The sequence below is a fragment of the Scylla paramamosain genome, chromosome 19, assembly GCF_035594125.1.
Source record: "Scylla paramamosain isolate STU-SP2022 chromosome 19, ASM3559412v1, whole genome shotgun sequence".
In the NCBI taxonomy this organism is placed as follows: Eukaryota; Metazoa; Arthropoda; class Malacostraca; order Decapoda; family Portunidae; genus Scylla; species Scylla paramamosain.
In genome coordinates, this window is record NC_087169.1 from 15624686 (window position 1) to 15645517 (window position 20832).

A 20832-nucleotide genomic window follows, 5' to 3' on the forward strand; every position below is an offset into this window, starting at 1 on the left:
ACCTCCAGAATCTTCAACCGCATCCTTCTTTCTCTTCCTCACTGTCGTCGTTTTTTCTCTTTTGTCTCTCTGCTTTTTCCACCTCCTCCTCGTGTTTATTATTATTATTATTATTATTATTATTATTATTATTATTATTATTATTATTATTATTGTTGTTATTTTACTACTACTGCTAGCACCATTATTATTATATGTTTAGTCTTTTCTACTAATTTTGTTTGGTCATTCTCTCTCTCTCTCTCTCTCTCTCTCTCTCTCTCTCTCTCTCTCTCTCTCTCTCTCTCTCTCTCTCTCTCTCTCTCTCTCTCTCTCTCTCTCTCTCTCTCTCGATTAACCTTGTTTTTTTGTTGTTTTTTCATTATTATTATTATTGTTGTTATTTTACTACTACTGCTAGCACCATTATTATTATATGTTTAGTCTTTTCTACTAATTTTGTTTGGTCATTCTCTCTCTCTCTCTCTCTCTCTCTCTCTCTCTCTCTCTCTCTCTCTCTCTCTCTCTCTCGATTAACCTTGTTTTTTTGTTGTTTTTTCCTTGTTTTCTTCTTTCTCCTTTTTCTTTCTTCTTTTTTCTTCTTTTCTCCTCTCCACCTTCTCCCTTCTCCACTACCCTGATCTCCCACCCCTTCCCGTCCCTTCCCATTTCCTGCCCCCTCTCCCTCTCTTCTCCTCTTCCTCTCTCTTTTTTTCCCTCCTTCTTTCTCTCTCATTGTGTATCCGGCAACATATTTTCCAGAAACTACTTTGCTAATGTTTACTTGGGGTATTTTTTCCTTTTTCCTTTACCTCCTCCCTCCCTCCACTTCCTCCGACCTTTCTCTTCGTCTCTCCTCCTTGCCTCCTTCGTCGCTTGGAGGAAAGTCAGGGGACAAGTCCAGAGAGCAGTTGGCAGTAATTAAGAGAGGAAGGTGTCTTTAAGGGTGAGGGGCAGTTAGCGAGTTAAATCTCCCTCTTTTCTCCTCCTCCTCCTCCTCCTCCTCTTCTGTCTCCTTTTCTTCCTTCTCCTGCTACGCTTTTTTTTTTTTTTTTTTTTATTTCTTTAGTTATTTTTTTTATCCTTTTTTGTAATCCTTTTGTAATTCTCGCCCTCCCCTCCTCTTCCTCCTGCTCTTTTCGTCTTTTTTTTCACTATTTATCTTCCCCTTCATAGTTTTCATTTGATTTTGTGTGATTTTGTAATTTCACTTCATTTCTTCTTGTGTCCTCTTTCTTATCTCCTACATCTCTTCCCCGTCCTAACATATCTGCTTTTCTTCTTTTCCCTCGATTTTTCACCTGTTCCTCCTCTTTCTCCTCTTTCTTTTCCTCCTTCCCCGCCTCTCCAATCTCCATCCTACTCGTGTCTTCTTCTTCCTCTTGCTTTCTTTACCTCTTCTTTCCTTCTGAGCTGGCCTCTTAATGCGTCCTGACTGTTACCGCTCTTGAGAACGCTGATGGAGGAGGAAGAGGAGGAGGAGGAGGAGGAGGAGGAGGAGAAAGTGGAGGAGGGAAAAGAGTGGGATCGCGAAGAGGTGGAAAAGGAAGAGGACGAAGAGGAGAAGTCGAGTGCTATTTTCTCTTTTTTTATATATTTTTTTTTTTATCTTTTTTTCCTGTTTTGTCCTCCCTTGAATGTTAATAAGGTTCCTCGTCTCCTTGTTCCGTGTTGCATTTCTGTAATTACTCGTTTTCACTTTTCCTTTCCTTGCTCTTGTCTCGCTCCTTTGTTTTGTTGAGTCTCCCATCCCTCCGGTGACTGGGGCGTTCCGCAGTGGCCAGCTTAGCAGTCGGTTTTATTTGTATGGTGGAATATTCTGCTTTTTTGTTGGTTTGTAGTAGTAATGGTGGCCTCGTGTTGATGTTTCGTCTTTTTCGTCTTTTTCTTTTCTTTTTCTTCGTCTTCCTGATATTTTTTTCTTCTTGTTTTAATACTTTGTCTTCTTTTTCTTCATATTTTTCCTTCATTTTTTTTTTTTCGATCATCTTGTTTCCTCCTCCTCTTCCTCCTCCTCCATCTTCTTCCTCCTCCTCTTCCATCTTCTTGTTATTTATCATTTTCTGGTCCCTGCATATTTATAACAGAAAACAATTTAACCACAAACGCCACAATTTCACAATAACTAATACATTTCTTTTCACGTGGCACATCTTACGATTTTTCATCCTAGTCTGTCTTCATCCCTTCGTTACCTTAATTTTTCCATCACTTTAATTCTTTCATCGCATTTCGTTGAATCTGCAGCGTTGTGTTTCTCTCGATGCATTGTTACCAGATTCCTTGTTCCCTCGTCTTTTTCCTCACTTCTTTTCGTTCGTTCGCATCTTTATCTCCCTTCTTTGTGGCTTGAGTTCACTTCCTCACTCCTTTCACTTCTCCCCTTCGCTAATTGTCTTCGCTGTAATTCCTGTTTTATTCCTGCAATCACCTCTTTCATTTACTGTTTATTCAAGGTTCTAATAGTGTCTCCAACCCTCTTTTGTGTCTTCTGCTTCCCTACCTCTCTCCTCTACTCTACTCTCTCCTCTCCTCTCCTCTCCTCTCCTCTCCTCTCCTCTCACCGTTTGTCATTCCTCTCGTTAATTGCTTTTTCCTTGTGACTGTTTCATATTTCTTGTTTTTATCTTTTTTTGTGTCGATTATGTAATTTGTGTATTCTAATTTCTTATTATTCGTTTAATTTTCTTTGTTTCGTAGTTTTATTTTTCCTTCATGTTTTGTTATTGGTGGAAAAAAAAGGTGAAAGGAATAATTAAATGAGAGAAAATTAAGAGGTAAAATAAGGAATATTAAAAGATATAAGAGGTTCCAAGAGTCAGTCAGTGAGTGAGTGAAAGAAAACGGGAGAAGACAAGAAGGAAGACGCAAAGAAAATAAGATAATGCTCACAGAAAACGAAGACTTGTATTGAAAGAAAACGGGAATGTTATTTTAGGGAAGACACGCCAGGCTATTGGTTCACTCGGGTGATTATCCGCGTCTGTGATTGGCTGTTGTGTTGGCTTGTGTGTGTGTGTGTAGGTGGATAGGTGGGGGAATCTCTCTCTCTCTCTCTCTCTCTCTCTCTCTCTCTCTCTCTCTCTCTCTCTCTCTCTCTCTCTCTCTCTCCACCAGTGGTCTTAAGATTACTGTCACTGATCACTGAAGGTTCCGGTTCGGTTAGGAGATGTTGGTACTTATGATGTAAAAACGTGATGGTTCAGAGAGAAAAAATAGAAAATACAAAAAAAAAAAAAAAAAGCGAAGAAGATAGGAAAAAACAAAGTGGAGGAGGAACAGGAAGGAAGAACAAACAGCAGCAGACTTTTTGACCGTTACGGAACTGTTTGTGTGCACTATACTAACCATTATATAGTGAGAGAAATAAGATAGCACAAATGAAGGCTCCTCCCCGCCCACCGCTCCCTGCTTACAAGTCTGACTGGGGGAAAACATACCATGAAGTGTGTCGGAACTTGCTGTTTTTTTGTTTTTTTGTTTTTAAGGTTATAGATTAGTTCTATTACTTTTGTTGCTTCTGTTCCGTTTGATTGGTAAACTCGAAGGAATTTTGATTGCAGTTTGCGGCGACAGCAGACATAGCAAACATTTGTTCTCATTGAGCGTGTTTGTAGAGGCGATAAGTATTGTGCCGCCGATGATATTAGAAGGTAAAGAGTTATAAACGAAAGCGTTCCTGGAGAAAGAGGAGGAGAAGGAGGAGGAGGAGGAGAAGGACCACCACCACCACCATCACCACCACCAGTCACCGAAACAGGAAATGAGGAAACGCAAAAGCTGGAAGAGCAATTCAGGAACATCGTAAATATTCATCAAAAGACTCATTTTTCAGCAATTCTTATTAGTATTAGAAATGCATTTCATTAACGCTTATGCTGAACGAAATAAAATTCCTTATTTGTAAAGAATTTTTAAGTTTTTGCATGCCCGTTTGTGTGAGTGTGTGCGTGGGTGTGTGTGTGTGTGTGTGGGTGTGTGGGTGTACAATCGCGGTCATAAGATGTGTCCTGTTTCGTCGCCATGATGAGTCGTAACCAGGTCAGTTTCGTCTCTCTGGCACCTCACACTCCTCTCCTCACGACGCACCATTGTTAAACCTTCGAACCTGAGAGTGTTACGAGTCATCATGGCGAGGAAGCAGGACACAACTTATGACCGCGAGTGTACACCTTGAAATATTGAGCGAAGGGAAGAAATCTGACCAAGAGTGGAGGTAACAAATAAATACTTGTAAAAATAGACATGTAGTGGAACAGATAGCAAGTGGAGGATAACAATAAGTCTGGAGGCCAAGAGACGCCACTCGGGCACAGAAGACATGTTCCGGGGAGGAGAAATGGAAGGGAAAAGTTTGATGGTAATACTCGTGCGTGACACAGATTGGCTACTCGGGGAACTTGGGGGACACTTTTGTTGAGTAGCGAACTGTAATAGCTGAATACTCTCTCTCTCTCTCTCTCTCTCTCTCTCTCTCTCTCTCTCTCTCTCTCTCTCTCTCTCTCTCTCTCTCTCTCTCTCTCTCTCTCTCTCTCTCTCTCTCTCTCTCTCTCTGACAATCCATCTTGGCCACATGGAAAGGGGGGGAGAGGAGGAGGAGGAGGAGGAGGAGGAGGAGGAGGAGGAGGAGTTGATGGAAATGGATATTGTCGTCAGATAAGGAGAGAGAGAGAGAGAGAGAGAGAGAGAGAGAGAGAGAGAGAGAGAGAGAGAGAGAGAGAGAGAGAGAGACGTGGCAATGTTTACAACCCACCGATCGATGTGTGTAAATGAGACGCACATCAGCTTAAACTCTTAGCTACTGATGGGGAGTTTGGGCTTAAGTCTTCCCTCCACCCACCCCCTCCACTCCCCTCCACTTCCCTCTAAACCCTGAGGTGGGAAAGCTGATGGTCCTCCTTCCCTGCCCACCCACCCCCTGCCTTTCTCTCCTCTTTCTCCCTCCCTCCCCTCTCTCTCTCTCTCTCTACCTGCCTCGCCTCAGCATCGAATCCCAATCACGGCCGTGTGTATAAAAAATGGATTTCTAGCTCCTCTTCTTCTTCGCATATTCCTCCTCCTGTGAAAGATTATTATCCTGCGGTGGGGAGCCTGAACTTGACGCCTCACCTTTCTCCTCCTCTTCCTCTTCCTCTTCTTCATCTTCTTTCTCTTCCTCCTCTGGCTTTTTCTTTTCTCTTTGCTTTTTTTTCGTTTTTTCTTATGTTTCTCTGTTTCTGCTTTTTTAAAATTCTGAATGTATTGCAGATTTACTTGTTTTTTATTTATTTTAGGTTTTTTTCTTTTCTTCCCTTTTTTTTCTTGTTCTTAGTGTTCGTTTTTTTTATTGTTTTTTGTTCTTATTTGTAGTCTGCCTCCTCCTCCTCATCATCATCTTCCTCTTCTTCCTCCTCTGACTTTTTCTTTTCTTCCTTTGCTTTTTTCCACTCATATGTTCTCTAGTCTAGTTTTTTTTTTTTTTGCAATGAATATATATGCAAGCATTTCTTTTACTTTTTTATTCTTGTTTTCCTCCTTTTTTGTTCGTGGTATTTCTGTTCTTTTATATTTTGCAGCTCCTCCTCCTCCTCCTCCTCCTCCTCCTCCTCCTCCTCCTCCTCCTCCTCCTCCTCCTAGTTCCAGTGATCTTTAGTTTTGTCCTTGGCTTGTTCTGGGAAGGATTTTTATGTGGGATTTTTAGTCATTTGTGCGTGAAATGGAATTCTCTCATTGAGTTCGTCTGTGTTCTTTGTCTTTTCACTCTTGTGGTTTTTTACGTCGACTTAAGTTATACACACGAAATGTTTATATATAATTTATTTGTTTATTTATTTTTTTTTTTATTTATTTTTTTGTGGAGGAAGGTGAAAAATTGTTTGTGTAAGAAATATTTAGATTGAATGATCTTTATTTGTGTATTTAAACGTTTCTATTTATTTATATATTTATTTTATTTACTTGTTTATTTATTTATCTTTATTCATTTTACTTGTTTATTTATTCACTTGGCTATTTGTTTGCGTGTTTATTTTTACCTTTATTTATTTATTTGATTATTTATTTGCACGTTTATTTCTTTGCTTTTCTCGTATATTTTGAGTGATTTTTTTTTTTTTTTTTTTTTTTTTTTTTTTTTTGCGTGTATTGCGTGTAAGAAGAATTGAAACCGATGGAATTATTTTGACCTTCAGCTGGAAACAAATTTGGTTATATGCAAGAATAAGGAAGTAAGTGGATGGGAATGAATATCTTCTGCCAGAGAATATAGTTTGGTGGCAAGGAAAATGCATGAAAAAGATTTCGTTATCTAAATAAGCACCTCCGTTCTTGAAAGTGTTGAACGTAAAATCTGTTGCTGGAAGGTGGAAGAGCCGTAACCATGCCGTTAGAACCACGCTGGAAAAGTGGACGAGACGTAATCCTGCCATTATATCTTTTGCTGGAAAGTGGAAGAGAGTAACCGTGTCATAGCTCAACTGGTGGAGAGTGGAAGAGAGTAACCGTGCCATAGGTCAACTGGTGGAGAGTGGAAGAGAGTAACCGTGCCATAGGTCAACTGGTGGAGAGTGGAAGAGAGTAGCCGTGCCATAGGTCAACTGGTGGAAAGTGGAAGAGATGGAACCATACTCTTATATCTATTGCAGAAAAGTGGAAGACAAGTTACAATTCATTACAACCATGCACGTATTCCTGTAAGCTAAAGGAAACACATAGAGACTGACATTTCAATAAACTAAAGAGACAAAGTATATCCTGCGTACATTTGTTTACCTCCCACCACTTGTCAGTAAAAGGAAACACAAGCACAAATCGGATTAAAAAGTAACGCAGGACAGTAGGAAAAAAAAACAACAACACCACATAGAAAACGGACACAGCACTAGCAGAACACCATTTCAGGCAACTTAAACATGCAAAAGACTGGAAATATTCGTAGCATCAATTGTAGTGTAGATTGGTGCTGCCATTTCCCGTTTTGCTTTAGGTTTCCCTTTAGGTTTTCCCTCTTTCATCGCCGCCAAGTGCTCCTGTTAGGTACTATCCCCTCTGTTTCCCCTCTATTTCTCTCCATTTCTCTATTTTCCCCTCTTCTCCGTGTCGACTTCTATGCGGCTTTATTTCTCGTGTTTATTTTAGGATGGTCGTGTATGTTCTCTCTCTCTCTCTCTCTCTCTCTCTCTCTCTCTCTCTCTCTCTCTCTCTCTCTCTCTCTCTCTCTCTCTCTCTCTCTCTCTCTCTCTCTCTCTCTCTCTCTCTCTCTCTGCCACTTTTCAGAAGAGACTTTTCTTTCCTCTATCTTCTTCCCTCGTGTTCTTCTTATCTTTGTTGTTGTCGTCGTTCTTGTTCTCCTCCTTTTCTTTTTCCATTCCTTCTTCATAATCTTCTTCCTCTCCTTCTTCTCCTACCTTCCCCCCTTCTCCTCCTTCTCTTTCTCCTTAATCTTCATCACCTTCCATCATCATCTTCTGAGCAGTTACGTGTTAAACATTCCCTCAACCTCAATCTAATATCCTTCCTCCTTTCACATCCATCCCTCCATACGGAAATTCCCCGCCTGGCTTTGAATCTGACCCGTACAATCACTTCACCGCGATCCAATCTAGTGTGGTGCGACTTTTCCTCTGTGCCCCTCACGGATGCGCCAAGATTACGTCCTTATGGTCACCTCCTCTATATATAAGAAGCCCTAAACGCTCTCTTGACCTTGTGCGCTCCTGCAGAGGCCACGAGATTGTTGAAATATGAAAGGAAGAAGGACGTAATGCCTGCTGTCTTGACCGACGCCGCCGCCTCTCCCTCCCCGTTTCTGCGTCTTCCCCGTCCCTTTCGCTCTCTCTTCATGCCGTCGCCACATCGCCCCGCCTTCCCGTTCACGATACATGTGGAATTACGGTCGCGCATTGGCAGCGATAGGGAGGAAATATATTATGATAAATTTCCGTGTGACGTCCAAGGCCTTCCCAAATATAATGATTTTTCTGAGAGGGAATTTTGGTTAGAAGAGCAGGGGAAAGAGAGAGTGAGAGTAGGTAATGGGGATGGATGGGTAGAAATGAAGGGATGGAGGAAAGGAGGGAAGAGGAATAGGAGTGAAAAGATGGAGGGAATAAGTTTGAGTTTGGACCTTATCGTATTGAGGCGTAGAGCTTATAATGGTGAAAGATAGATAGTTTTTTTTATGTTTATTTATCGTTATTGTTGATGTTATATTTAGTTTCTTTTCATTTTAGTTCTTTTTTGTCTGCTTGGCCTTTTTTTTTCTCTTTTCCCTTTATTTTTCATATCCGTAATTGGTAATTTGTCGCCATTTGATTTCTCGCTCCGCTTTTCCGTTTGATATCGTCATTTTTTATCAAATATATGCTGAAGAATTTTGTGTTGTTAATTTCATCGCTTTCCTGGTACGAATTAATTTATCTCTCATATATTTATACCAAGAAATTTTGCGGCTTGATAAATTCATCGCTATTTTGGTATATATTGCTAATTCCTCTTTCATATTTTATACCGAGAAGTCTCGTGTGTGTTTTTATTCTCGTTAATTGTTGCAGCGTGCGGTCGTTTCGGTTCATGTGCTTCAGTCGATGCTTCATTTCCTGTTCTGGGAATGCTTCGACTCCCGACCAATCGACCGTGCCACTTTGGACGTTGGGGATGGTGGCTGTGGTGGTGGTGGTAGTAGTAGAAGTAGTAGTTATAGTGACGGTGGTAGTAGTTGTAGTAGTGGTAGTGGTAGTAGTGGTTGGTTCAAGAGGTCTCACAATCTCCTTCCCTTGTTTTAAGACTTGTGGTTAGGGTTCAGTAGTAGTAGTAACAGCAGTAGTAGTAGTGATAGCAGTAATAGTGGTAGTAGTAGTAGTGGTGGTGGTGGTCAGTCATACCTCAGCGTTTTCTTTATTTTCTTCATGTAATTCTCTCTCTCTCTCTCTCTCTCTCTCTCTCTCTCTCTCTCTCTCTCTCTCTCTCTCTCTCTCTCTCTCTCTCTCTCAAGGGTTTGAGTCAGCGGGTCTAATGGCGGAGGTTCATTGCATATCTATCGATGTTCTGCTCTTGAGGACCGTGGCGTCGTGTGATGGGAGAGTTAACACACACACACACACACACACACACACACACACTGAAAATCTTGTAGCTGATAGTAGAGAAGCTGATAGAAGAGAGAGAGAGAGAGAGAGAGAGAGAGAGAGAGAGAGAGAGAGAGAGAGAGAGAGAGAGAGAAAGGGGGGAGGGGAAGAAACTCAGTTCGTGCATGAGAGCAAAATCATGTCTGGGAACCTTGCCTGCACTGCTTGTTGTAAAGAGATTAAATTAAGGCAGATTTTCCTCTCTCTCTCTCTCTCTCTCTCTCTCTCTCTCTCTCTCTCTCTCTCTCTCTCTCTCTCTCTCTCTCTCTCTCTCTCTCTCTCTCTCTCTCTCTCTCTCCGGCTCGCTCGCCTATTTTTCCCTGACCTCTACACATTTTCCTTCCCTCCTCAGAATTACTAAGGGAAGGGTGACAGGTGTCCGTAGTCCAGCGGCCACATGCATAAATTAAAACTGCCGTCCAATATAAATAGAGTAAATATTAAGTAGAGGGAATACATTGGTGTCCGTCTGTCGCTGCACTGTGGACCTAAAACAAAGGGGGGCGTGAATTTACTACAAAGCACCGAGATTAAAAATGTCGTGAGTGCGTCAGAAAGAAGACCCGCATGAGAAAAATTATAATTGCTTCGATTGCTGCGTTTGCTTTGAAATTAAAGATCCAGTTAAAAAAAAAAAACAACATAAACATCCAGCCTCATTATTAATTACTCTTAAGAACTACTGGCAATTATACATGTATAAAATCACGTGGATGTTCAAATATACAGGAAACTTAACTGCGTATTGGTGACGTGGGAGCCGCCCGAGCTGCCCGCCATCTGTCGGTCAGCGTGTGAAGGTCCGCGGCACCTCCTGTAATAAACATTAAGCGATAGTCCACCGTTGCTCGCCGCTCCCGCCAGGCAGAGGGACGCCAGATGTGTTTTGTGCTTCTGAATATTTCCCAGCCTTGCCTCGCACCTGCAGAGAGAGAGAGAGAGAGAGAGAGAGAGAGAGAGAGAGAGAGAGAGAGAGAGAGAGAGAGAGAGAGTTTTGCTTACTATCGATATGGAATATTTTTCTCACCCTCAAAAAAGCAAATCAAAGAAAAGTTTGCCAAAAAAAACTTTCTGAACTATAAAAGATTTCACATTTTAATTGTACTATGATAAAAAAAAAAAAACGAAATTTAGAAGGAAAAATAACACCGCTTTTTTCTCCTTCGTATGAGAGAAATTGATGAAGTAGTTTGAGGAGCGGCGCTTTTACCTGGAGAGTAAATAATTGTGGGAGGCAATCAGTGTTCAAATGGCAGGTAGGTAATGAATTAATTCCCATCCACTCCAGCACCACTTGGCGAGTCCCTGATTGGCTTACCGGCGGCAGGTAAGAGAGAGAGAGAGAGAGAGAGAGAGAGAGAGAGAGAGAGAGAGAGAGAGAGAGAGAGAGAGAGAGAGAGAGAGAGAGAGAGAGAAATACGACACCAGTAGCAGCTTTCCTATAATTATTTGGGTTTGTCTTATCACAGGAGATGGGATGGATCATTATACACAGACAAAACAACCAGGCTGAGGGACACACACATAAGTTACAGTGTAAATTGCAGTGATTCGGTGTGTTGCGGTGCCTTTGGAATTATAATGGTGGTCCTCTTGATTGTGGTACTTTTTTTTTTTTGTTACAATGTTTGCTTCGTTTTGTCTGATGGAGAAAATAGTATTGCATTGTATTCATGGTTCGCTTTATGAATTGCTTTATTATTATTATTATTATTATTATTATTATTATTATTATTATTATTATTATTATTATTATTATTATCGCATGTTTTCATCGTTTTTCATCGCACTCTTTATAGACATGTCATTGGTGTTATCATTATTACTATATTATTATTATTGTTATCGTCATGATTGTTGTTGTTTTGATGTTTTTGTTGTTTGTTGTTGTTGTTGTTGTTGTTGTTGTAGATATTGCTGCTATTAGTGTTATAGTTATCGAAGCCGTCATCCTAAATTGTTATTGTTTATTGTCAATATAATAAATAATAATAATAATAATAATAATTATTTTTATTATTATTATTATTATTATTATTATTATTATTACCATTTTTATTTTTACTAGTAGTTCTAATATAGTTCTAGTAATATCATATAAATTATGCATAACACCACTTGTTTTATGGAAAATAAATGTGCGAACGGACAAACAAAATACAAATCACCATAATTAACAACATTTACACCGGCAGAAATAAAATATGTGCTGCTAATCAACATAAATATTTATTGAAAAGTCAGGAAAAAAAGTGAAACGGATAAAAAAATGTATTCACTGCGTTTGTACCCATTCGCATACATGAATACATTACATCAAGATCTGAAAGGGAGGCTGTAAAGCAGTAAATGTAGATCTGTATACATATACGCATGAATATATGGAGATGTGGAAGTGCTGTGAAAATATAGGATGTGTTGGATGGCTGTTTGTGTCGACACGTGAAGCTGAGACTGGAGAAATGCGGGCGAAGTTATATCTAGACTGCTAAAAATACGAGTATATAAGATATTTTCTCAAACATAGATGTGTTTATTGCAGACTTACACCTACCTAACAGAGGACGTTTTATTTGAGTGACTAGATATTTAAAGCAGTTTTCCAGTACTTAGATCCATTTAAGACCAAAGAGTGAACATAGATCGAAAGCTGAAAACAAAACAAAATACACGTAGGAATGGAGACCCGAGACAACAGGAGTACTCGAATGCAACACATGAATTTATAGGCGGAGAAATGTCGTGAGGAGCGTAGATTAAAGGGATTCGGAATCTATTTCTGTGGAAAGTAAGCAATCGGATCCTCCATTACGAGAGGGGACGACCAATTACACGGCTGAACGAGAGGATTGGTTCGTGCGAGCAGCTAATTGGTATTTTGCCCAAGACTTTGTGCGGCCTCCACCACCACCACCACCACCACCATTACCATTAATACCAAAATTACCAAACTGACGATCATAACAGCTTAATCACCATAATCACAATTACCACTGTCAACACTAGCAAAACACAACAACAACAACAACAACAACAACAACAACAGCCCGAGTAACACAGCACCCTGAGGCATCACCACGGTCAGACACAACATCGGCAGCAATAGATACGTAGCGCTTTTTGAAATGGAAAACATCACCACACTCAAAAGAAATAGCAGGTATAGACAGCGCCGCTAACCAAACCAAACTTAAATGTCAGGAGCAGTAATGGCCACTCCAGCACTACAGCTTATGCTCCTCGTCGTCCTCGCCCTCGTCCTTCTCATCCTCTTCGTTCTCATCCTCCTCCTCCTTGTTCTCCTCCTCCTCTTCCTCCTCCTCCTTGTTCTCCTCCTCCTCCTCCTCCTCCTCCTCCTCCTCCTCCATGTTCTCCTCCTCCTCCTCCATGTTCTCCTCCTCCTCCTCCTCCATGTTCTCCTCCTCCTCCTCCTCCTTGTTCTCCTCCTCCTCCTCCTCCTTGTTCTCCTCCTCCTCCTCCTCCTCTACTACTACTACTACTACTACTACTACTACTACTACTACTACTACTACTACTACTACTACTACTACTACAGGTTGGCAGCATGAGACGCAAATAATCGATAAAAAAAAGAAGAAAAGCAGCTTTATGTTATTTAAAGGAAAGACTCTTAAAAAATCATGGCTATTCGTTTTCTTATTGCGTCTTGGTCCAGTACTTTTGAACTCTAGCGGAAGAAAGTTAAGGTACAATAGAGTAGAAATTGAATTAGAATAGAATAAAAATAGGAGGGGAAAAAAGTAATAGAAAACGTATTTCATTTTCCAGGCTTTGCTGTGTAGATAGTTCATGAAACCTGAGCCATTACTTGAGTCATCCATCAGAAAGGCAGGCAAAATAAACAGCAAATGCGACAGGGAATATGTAACAGTTGGAATCAATCAGAGCGCTCGTAGCTATGGGGATAACAGTAAAGGAGGCAAGACACGGCAACAGAACGGTCCTCGTGACGGATTGTTGACGCTCTGCTAAACGAGGGGACTTAATGGGACGAACGGCCATAGATCCTGCCTTTTTATATCTTATTTATTGCCCTGTTGGTGAATTGCTCCCCCGTGCATACTGTCACTCTTCCTGCCTGTTCTGTGTCGCGTATCTCAGTGTTTGCCATGGTGTCCAGTGCTTGTTTTGTAGAATAATGTTGTTTAGATAATGAAAGATGTGTGTAAAGAGACTACTTTACTACTTGGGATACTACGACTATTTACAACTTGTTTATTACCAGAAAGCGACGATAGAGTTGAAAAAAGAAAAGTAAAATTGCGTGTGGTGTTCCGCGCACGCGCTCTTTAGTTTCCATACACTTCAAGTTCTAATTTCGTTAACGCTGACACTAAACATATCCTCTCCTCCAGAATTACGTAGTGTCCCTTGTATACGAGTACTGTACAAGTTTCCTACACTGTTAACTCAATAACGAGGAAAACTTCTGTATATCTCCTACTTTGCATCGATTTTCGTTACACAACTGCTGGTGCTGCTGCTGGTACTACTACAACCACCACCACTACCACCATTACGACTACTACTACTACTACTACTACTACTACTACTACTACTACATCTACTACTACCACCACCACTACTACAATAAACTATAACGCCCTTCTGCTATTACTGCCAACACTATCACCTCCAGTCGTTCACTCCAGTACCCTTTATCTACAGCCTAGTGCTTCTGTAACTCCATTCCCTTTATAGAGTCATTCCTTCCCTTCTCTCTGTTTACCCTTCATCATCATCTCTCTTTCTCCCACTTTCGTATCTCTAATAATCGTCCCTTTATCCTGACCTACTCCTGCCACCTTCTCCTCTTCATTCCACCCCCGTTACCACCTTTTTTCCTTTCTTCCCTACCTGGTTCTCTCTCCCGTGCCTCCTCCTTACCTCCCTTTATGCAAATTGCCTCCCATTTCGAGTCTATTCTTACGAGGCAAAGAACTTTTTCCTCCTTAGTGTACTGCCATCAAGCGCCAATTGGTTGAGAGAGAGAGAGAGAGAGAGAGAGAGAGAGAGAGAGAGAGAGAGAGAGAGAGAGAGAGAGAGAGAGAGGGAGAGAATAGGTTAATATATTTTTTTAAACTTTTTTCTTTCGCTACTGTTTCCTTTTTCCCCCATTTAAGTTAACTGTGTCATTTTGTATCTATTTAAATCTCATTAATTTCCTTTCTCTCTCTCTCTCTCTCTCTCTCTCTCTCTCTCTCTCTCTCTCTCTCTCTCTCTCTCTCTCTCTCTCTCTCTCTCTCTCTCTCTCTCTCTCTCTCTCTCTCTTTAATACCGCCACTCGCTCGTTCTCAAATAAATAGAATCCTCTTTTTAAAATTGACTCTTCGATGCTGGAGATGGACCATAGGTTTATTTACATATCTGTGCCTGCCATCCTCCTCCTCCTCCTCCTCCTCCTCCTCCTCCTCCTCCTCCTCCTCCTCCTCCTCCTCCTCCTCTATTTGTGTGGGCGGGGGTAGGAGCACCAGTAATTAATCACCGGAGTGAAAGGTGAAAACAAAGAGAGTGAAAGATGTTCACTTAACCTTAGACGCTGCTGAAGAAAACACAGGACAGAGAACTTTCCCCTCCTTGATATTCCTAAGCTGAGAGAGAGAGAGAGAGAGAGAGAGAGAGAGAGAGAGAGAGAGAGAGAGAGAGAGAGAGAGAGAGAGAGAGAATTTCCGAATATCTATGTACTTGTATCTAAACCGGTATTTTTTTCTATATCAGTGTTAATGTACGTAATTTACATGGAAGTATGCTAAAAACCTCTTCTTGAATGCCTAAATGGATGTATTTTTATTAAACAGTTCGCATTTTCTTCCACAATGAGAGCTTCTGTGTCACATATAATATTCCTTTGTGTTAGGCCTCACCTGTTCGGTTGTATACACCTGGTCTTTCGGTGTGCTGTCCACTGCGCACCTGCCCAGCACAACGCTAATGAGTAACACGAGTGGGCTTTTAAATCAACCTTACAACACCTGAACTTAAAGCTTAGAGAGTGAACGCGTAGGGGAGAGCGCACAGGCTTCGTGTGTCTGTAGGTTGTGTACATATGTGTGTGTGTATGGTAGCAAAGGATTCTGGCATAGGTTTGAAAATTTGTTTTTTTTTTTTTCCCCTTTTTTTTTTTTTGCGTTATTTTGTTTCATATTTTTTCAGCGTATTTTCGTCTGAATCGTTACTCCGCGCCAAGTTTTTCCTTGCTTTTTTTTTTTCCCCTGATATATTTGATGAAAAGGATTATTAGTTTGGAAGCGTTTCAGATGTGTGTGTGTGTGTGTGTGTGTGTGTGTGTGTGTGTGTGTGTGCGCGCGCGCGCGCTCGCGTGTGCGTGCGTGCGTGCGTGTGTATGTGTGTGTGTGTGGTTGTTTTCCTATGTAGGAGTGAGTTAGAATTAATAGCATCGATAATGATAGTGGTAATGATGCTGATGCTGCTGCTGATGACGATAACGGTGCTAATGACGATGTTCATGATATTCGACTTTTGCTACCACCACCACCACCACCACCACCACAGTCCCGGCATCACCACCGCACTTCACTGTCACATAATAATACAGTAATGTATAATGTATTCTGTACTAACAGTAATGACAATCTATGATCTATATTCGTAAAAATAGTTACATTTGTAAGCTAATATGCAATGTTCACAGCTCATAATGTTAATGATAATAGTAATGATAATAGTGACTATGTTGACGGCAATCATAATGTTGATGATAATATTTATAATAATGATAACTGACAACAATAACAAAAAGAACGATTATTATTATTATTGTCATTATTATTATTATTACTATTACTACTACTAATAGTATTGAATAGTAAATTGTAAAATTTCTCTCTCTCTCTCTCTCTCTCTCTCTCTCTCTCTCTCTCTCTCTCTCTCTCTCTCTCTCTCTCTCTCTCTCTCTCTCTCTCTCTCTCTCTCTCTCTCTGTAATATATCTCCCGGCCTGTCTCTCACTCCCTCTCTTATCTCTCAGCATCACAGCGCCCCATAAGTCTGGCCCTTCCTCCCCATCCTTCCCGCCCTTCCTCTCCCCTTTCTCTTCCCTTTTGCTCCCCTTCCTCTCCCCTTCCTCCCTCCACCTGAGTGATGGGGAAGGTGTCCTGGATGGTCCCGGTCATTTATCCAACAAAAACAAAGAGGAAATAAGAATCGGTCTGTTGCCCCTGAAAAAAATGGATGAAAGAGAAAACGGGCCTGGTAAAAAAGAAATGTATATATCGTTCAAGTTGAAATGGTTTCATGCTGTGAATTATATATGTGGATATTTTAGTTTTCTTTCTTTTTTTTTCTCTCACTCTCTCTCTCTCTTTGTTCTCTTGTTTTTTTTTTTGTTTTTTTTTTTTTTTTTTTGTCAATACACGTATCCGGAAAGTTATGTCAGTTACTGATGAGTATTGTCAAGAGCCACTGAAAACCCCTTCGTTGTTGGCAAGGAAGCCACTGAACGCCTGACTTCTGATCTCTCTCAAATTTGTGATTATGGTAGAGCAGACGTAGTATCGTTCAATGCCTCAATAACTCAATTCCTCTATCTATCAACTCGACACAACCTTCTTCAATGACTCATCTGCCCCCCTCTTCTACATTGAACATCCTGTCTGTGCTTTACTAACAATCTAAACTGGAAACTTCACATCTCATTTCTAGTTAAAAGAGCTTCTATGAAGTTAGGCGTTCTGCTTCGTCTCCGGCAGTTTTTCTCATCCCCCAGTTGCTAACTCTGTTCAGGACCACGTATGGACTGACAACGAACGCCTTTCAACCTGAGAGTCTTCAGACACTTCGGGAACACACTGGTGTTTACGAGACCTGTGATGGAAAATGCAGAGGGACAAGCGTGTAAGGGGAACAACTTTGCCGATAGTGTAACACAAATAAACGGCAACTCTGCCGAGGGACAAAATCTGCCAACAGAAAGAGTCCTTTTAATGAAAATTCCTTTCATTAAAAAACGATGTTCCAGAGTTGAGCCATGAAAACTCTTTTATTACTTAACTGCAAATATTTGTGTGCAAAATAACAGGCAAGGACCTGTTGAGTGACCACCGAGGAGAGGCAACAGTGGAAAGGTTATAGGACAGTGTGTCGAAGTTATCAGTGCCTTGCTTCTAAAAAAGTAACAAGAACTAGCAAACGTTACTTGGACCGACCAACAGTATTGCCCTGGAAAAAATGATCTCAAACTGGATGACTTGTCACCGCCCTTCAAGGACCGTCATTTTTTCATTGTGATTGCCAGAGCGGTTAAAGCGAGATCAATGCAGTGTTCCCGAGGAAGCTAATCAAGGAGAAAGGCTTTAAAAAAAAAAAAAAAAAGCGCTGCGCTTGATAGTTGTGCTGTTCTGATTTCCAAGTTTCAAGAGAAATACAGGACTGTTAGTCAGTGCGGAAGAGAATGACAAAGAAGTCCAGGAGAATCGTAATATCCTTTACGAAAGGACATTAAAGCATATAGATTTATATTCGTTAGAGAAGCGTACAATGAATTAAAGAGATGTTTAAGTGGTGTAATGGATACATTAGGGATAATGCAGACAAGAACTTTTGGGTCAGTAATTATGAAAGAACTAGAAAAAAAAGTTGAGAAAGTGACAAAAAGCGAAAAAAAGTTGAGAAAGTGACAAAAAGAAAATAGGAGGAATCTGCCGCCCCCCCCCAAAAAAAAAAAAAAAAAAGAAAGCTGCCTCAACTAGAGTATCAGATGACTGAAATAGACTTATAATCATGTTGTTAATGCTGAGTTATTAGGAAGGTTTTAGCGTAGATTTTATATATTTACAGGGATGATGATTGAGTATAGGTAAGGATGCTTTATACAGGAACTGCTACGTTAGGGCCTGCTGGTTTCTTGAAGCTTCCCTTATGTTCTTTGTTTCTTTTGTTTTTGTGGCTACCATGCGAGGCACCACCTAGCTATGGATAAGAGTGAACCAGCACACTTTACTACACGTCGCAGGTCATTAATGCCTTAGAAAAATCATAGGAGCGCGGATACTCAGCAAACTCTTGGTCTATTGCGCTTTTACTGTGACGTCGGTATTGCTGCCTCACTGTTTCGTTTGTCGCTTACCCCGCTCAGAAGCAGTTTATGTATAAAATTTTATGAATTTGTATTGCTGTATTTGAAGGTCCCAGAATACAAATATTTTACTTTTGCTCGAGTATTGACGCATATATGAATTATGAAGAGAAAATGTAGAACCTTACTTCTAGTTTTATCAAATAATATGATATTCAGAGTAACTGGTGAGAGAAGAGCGAGATAAACACATGCACAGTGAACCATACCTTCTGTCAACACACACACACACACACACACACACACACACACTTTTTTTTTTTTTTTTTTTTGGAAAAATAAGCTTTAATATAGTTTGATACCATATCTGTTGACCGTCTCCTGTCACGAGCAAGAGAAATGGAATACACACACACACACACACACACACACACACACACACACACACACACACACACACACACACACACACACACACACACACACACACACACACACACACACACACACACACACACACACACACACACACACACACACACACACACACACACACACACACACACACACACACACACACACACACACACACACACACACACACACACACACACACACACACACACACACACACACACACACACACACACACACACACACACACACACACACACACACACACACACACACACACACACACACACACACGAGAGAGAGAGAGAATGTGGGTCACTGGAAAAAACACCTCAGATCTGATTTGGCGTGAAGTAGTTTGCCTCAGGTGTTTGTAAGGAGCGGCGAGGCAGGCGCAGGTAATTGGCTGACAGAAACACACCTCTACTCACCTGTATATTCCATGAAATCTACCTGTGTACCTTGCTTAGATTTTTACAGATATAAAATTTGAGTAATTATGTAAGTATAACCACGTAAATCTTCTCCGTTATCACTTTTTATGACTGCTTTCTATTTCCCTTCGTGTTCCGTGTTCCATCACCTTTATTAATCCTCCCTCGCTTGTCATTAACTTCCTCCCACGCATTATCCGTCTTGCTACACTACACGACTAATAAACAAGATGGGCTTTAAATAGGATTGCGTGGAAGAGTGCTTGGGTGAGTTAGTGCGTGGGTGGGTGAGTGGATGGGAGAGTGGGTGGAAGAGTGGGTGCTTTATTAACAGGACCGTGAGTGGAAGTGAGTCGCAGGCAATGAAAGTGAAGAACGAAATGCACAAATAGTTGAATAAATGGATGGGTAGGGAGCTTTACGAGTCAGTGCATGGCCGTGGTGGGCTGATGCATGAACAGGCGTTGCGCGCGCACACACACACACACACACACACACACACGCATCGCTCTCTGGATTACGTTTGTCCGCTACGATATTGTTTTTGGGATTTCTCCTAAGTCCTTATTAATTCCTGCCAGCAATACCGGCGTGTAAAAGTGATAAATATGCTGAATAACACTGGCATGCAATATGGATGCGGGGAGCGGGGGACCAGAAGAGTGCTGATGGATGTGTGTTAAATGATAGTGAATAGGATTAAGAAGATACGGTGCCTGGAATGGAAGATGAAAATGATGATGAGGGAGAGGCAGTAATGAAACGATAACAGTAGTGTAGTGTAGGATGAGAATGTAAGTTTTGGTCACTTCCTCATGTTCAGGGAGTGATAACACGTATTTTATGAGAGGGGAGTTACGTGTAGCATCTCATAAAGTTGCTTATATCTCTCGTCTCAGTCTTTCGCTCATGTCACCAATATACTCACATGTGGAGGAGCCTCGCCTTGTGGTGCTATGAGTCCTTACACCCGTGTCTAGACAATGACTCTCCTCTGAAGCAGATCAAGGGCGCACTAAAGATTTTTTGCCTTCTTTTATTGTTATTACCATGTGTTTGTGTTGATGGGTGTGTGCAGACTGAACTATTTTCTTACTGTTCATTACTGTGTCTGTGTTGGCAGATATTTGTAAGCGAATTATTGTTTTTCAATAAGTGATAGCGTTGACAGATGTTTGCTAATAATTAAGCGCATGTGACATTACAGCCTTGCTAAAATCTGAATGACCTTAATTTTATATAACAATACGATCTATAACCATATGAGTCTTCCCAGTAGAATAAGATCGCACGCTACTATTGAGATGAGTCTGTGACTAAACTTTCCCATACACCTGCAAAGTTGCCTGGAGTGTTGGCATTCATGAACATCACCTCGACCTAACACATAAGAACATCAGAACATAAGAAAATAAGGGAAGCTGCAAGAAGCCTCCAGGCCCACCCATGGCAGTCCTTGTAAAAATTTAGAATGCCAACAACATCCGGTGTTCCCAGGCGGTCACCCATCCAAGTATTAACTAGACCCAACGTTGCTTAACTTCGCTGATCGGGCGAAAAGCAATGTATTCAACGCGGTGTGGTCGTTGGCGTCACCTTGTGGGTAGCAGTGCCACCTGATCAGCCACGCCAACAGAGTGCTCTTACTTTTTGTACGAGTATTGCCGCGTAAGTGTACGATCTTGAATTTTGCTGCGAATTTTTCTGGTAATACTACGTGGAAGGTGAAGTGTATGCTCCCTAAAGCCTCGATGTGGACTTGAAGTGCTTGAGTAACTCTGGTGTCAGGCTTTTGTGGACTGTAGTGCTTGGTGGCAGATAGAAATCGTTGCTCCTTGACGATGGTG

The 20832-nt window shown here is 41.1% G+C and overlaps 1 pseudogene; it reads right to left on the reverse strand.

Annotated features, from left to right (window-relative positions):
* Positions 1 to 20457: 20457 nt before the first annotated feature.
* On the reverse strand, positions 20458 to 20576 carry LOC135110079 (5S ribosomal RNA; annotated as a pseudogene).
* Between the last annotated feature and the right edge of the window lie 256 nt (positions 20577 to 20832).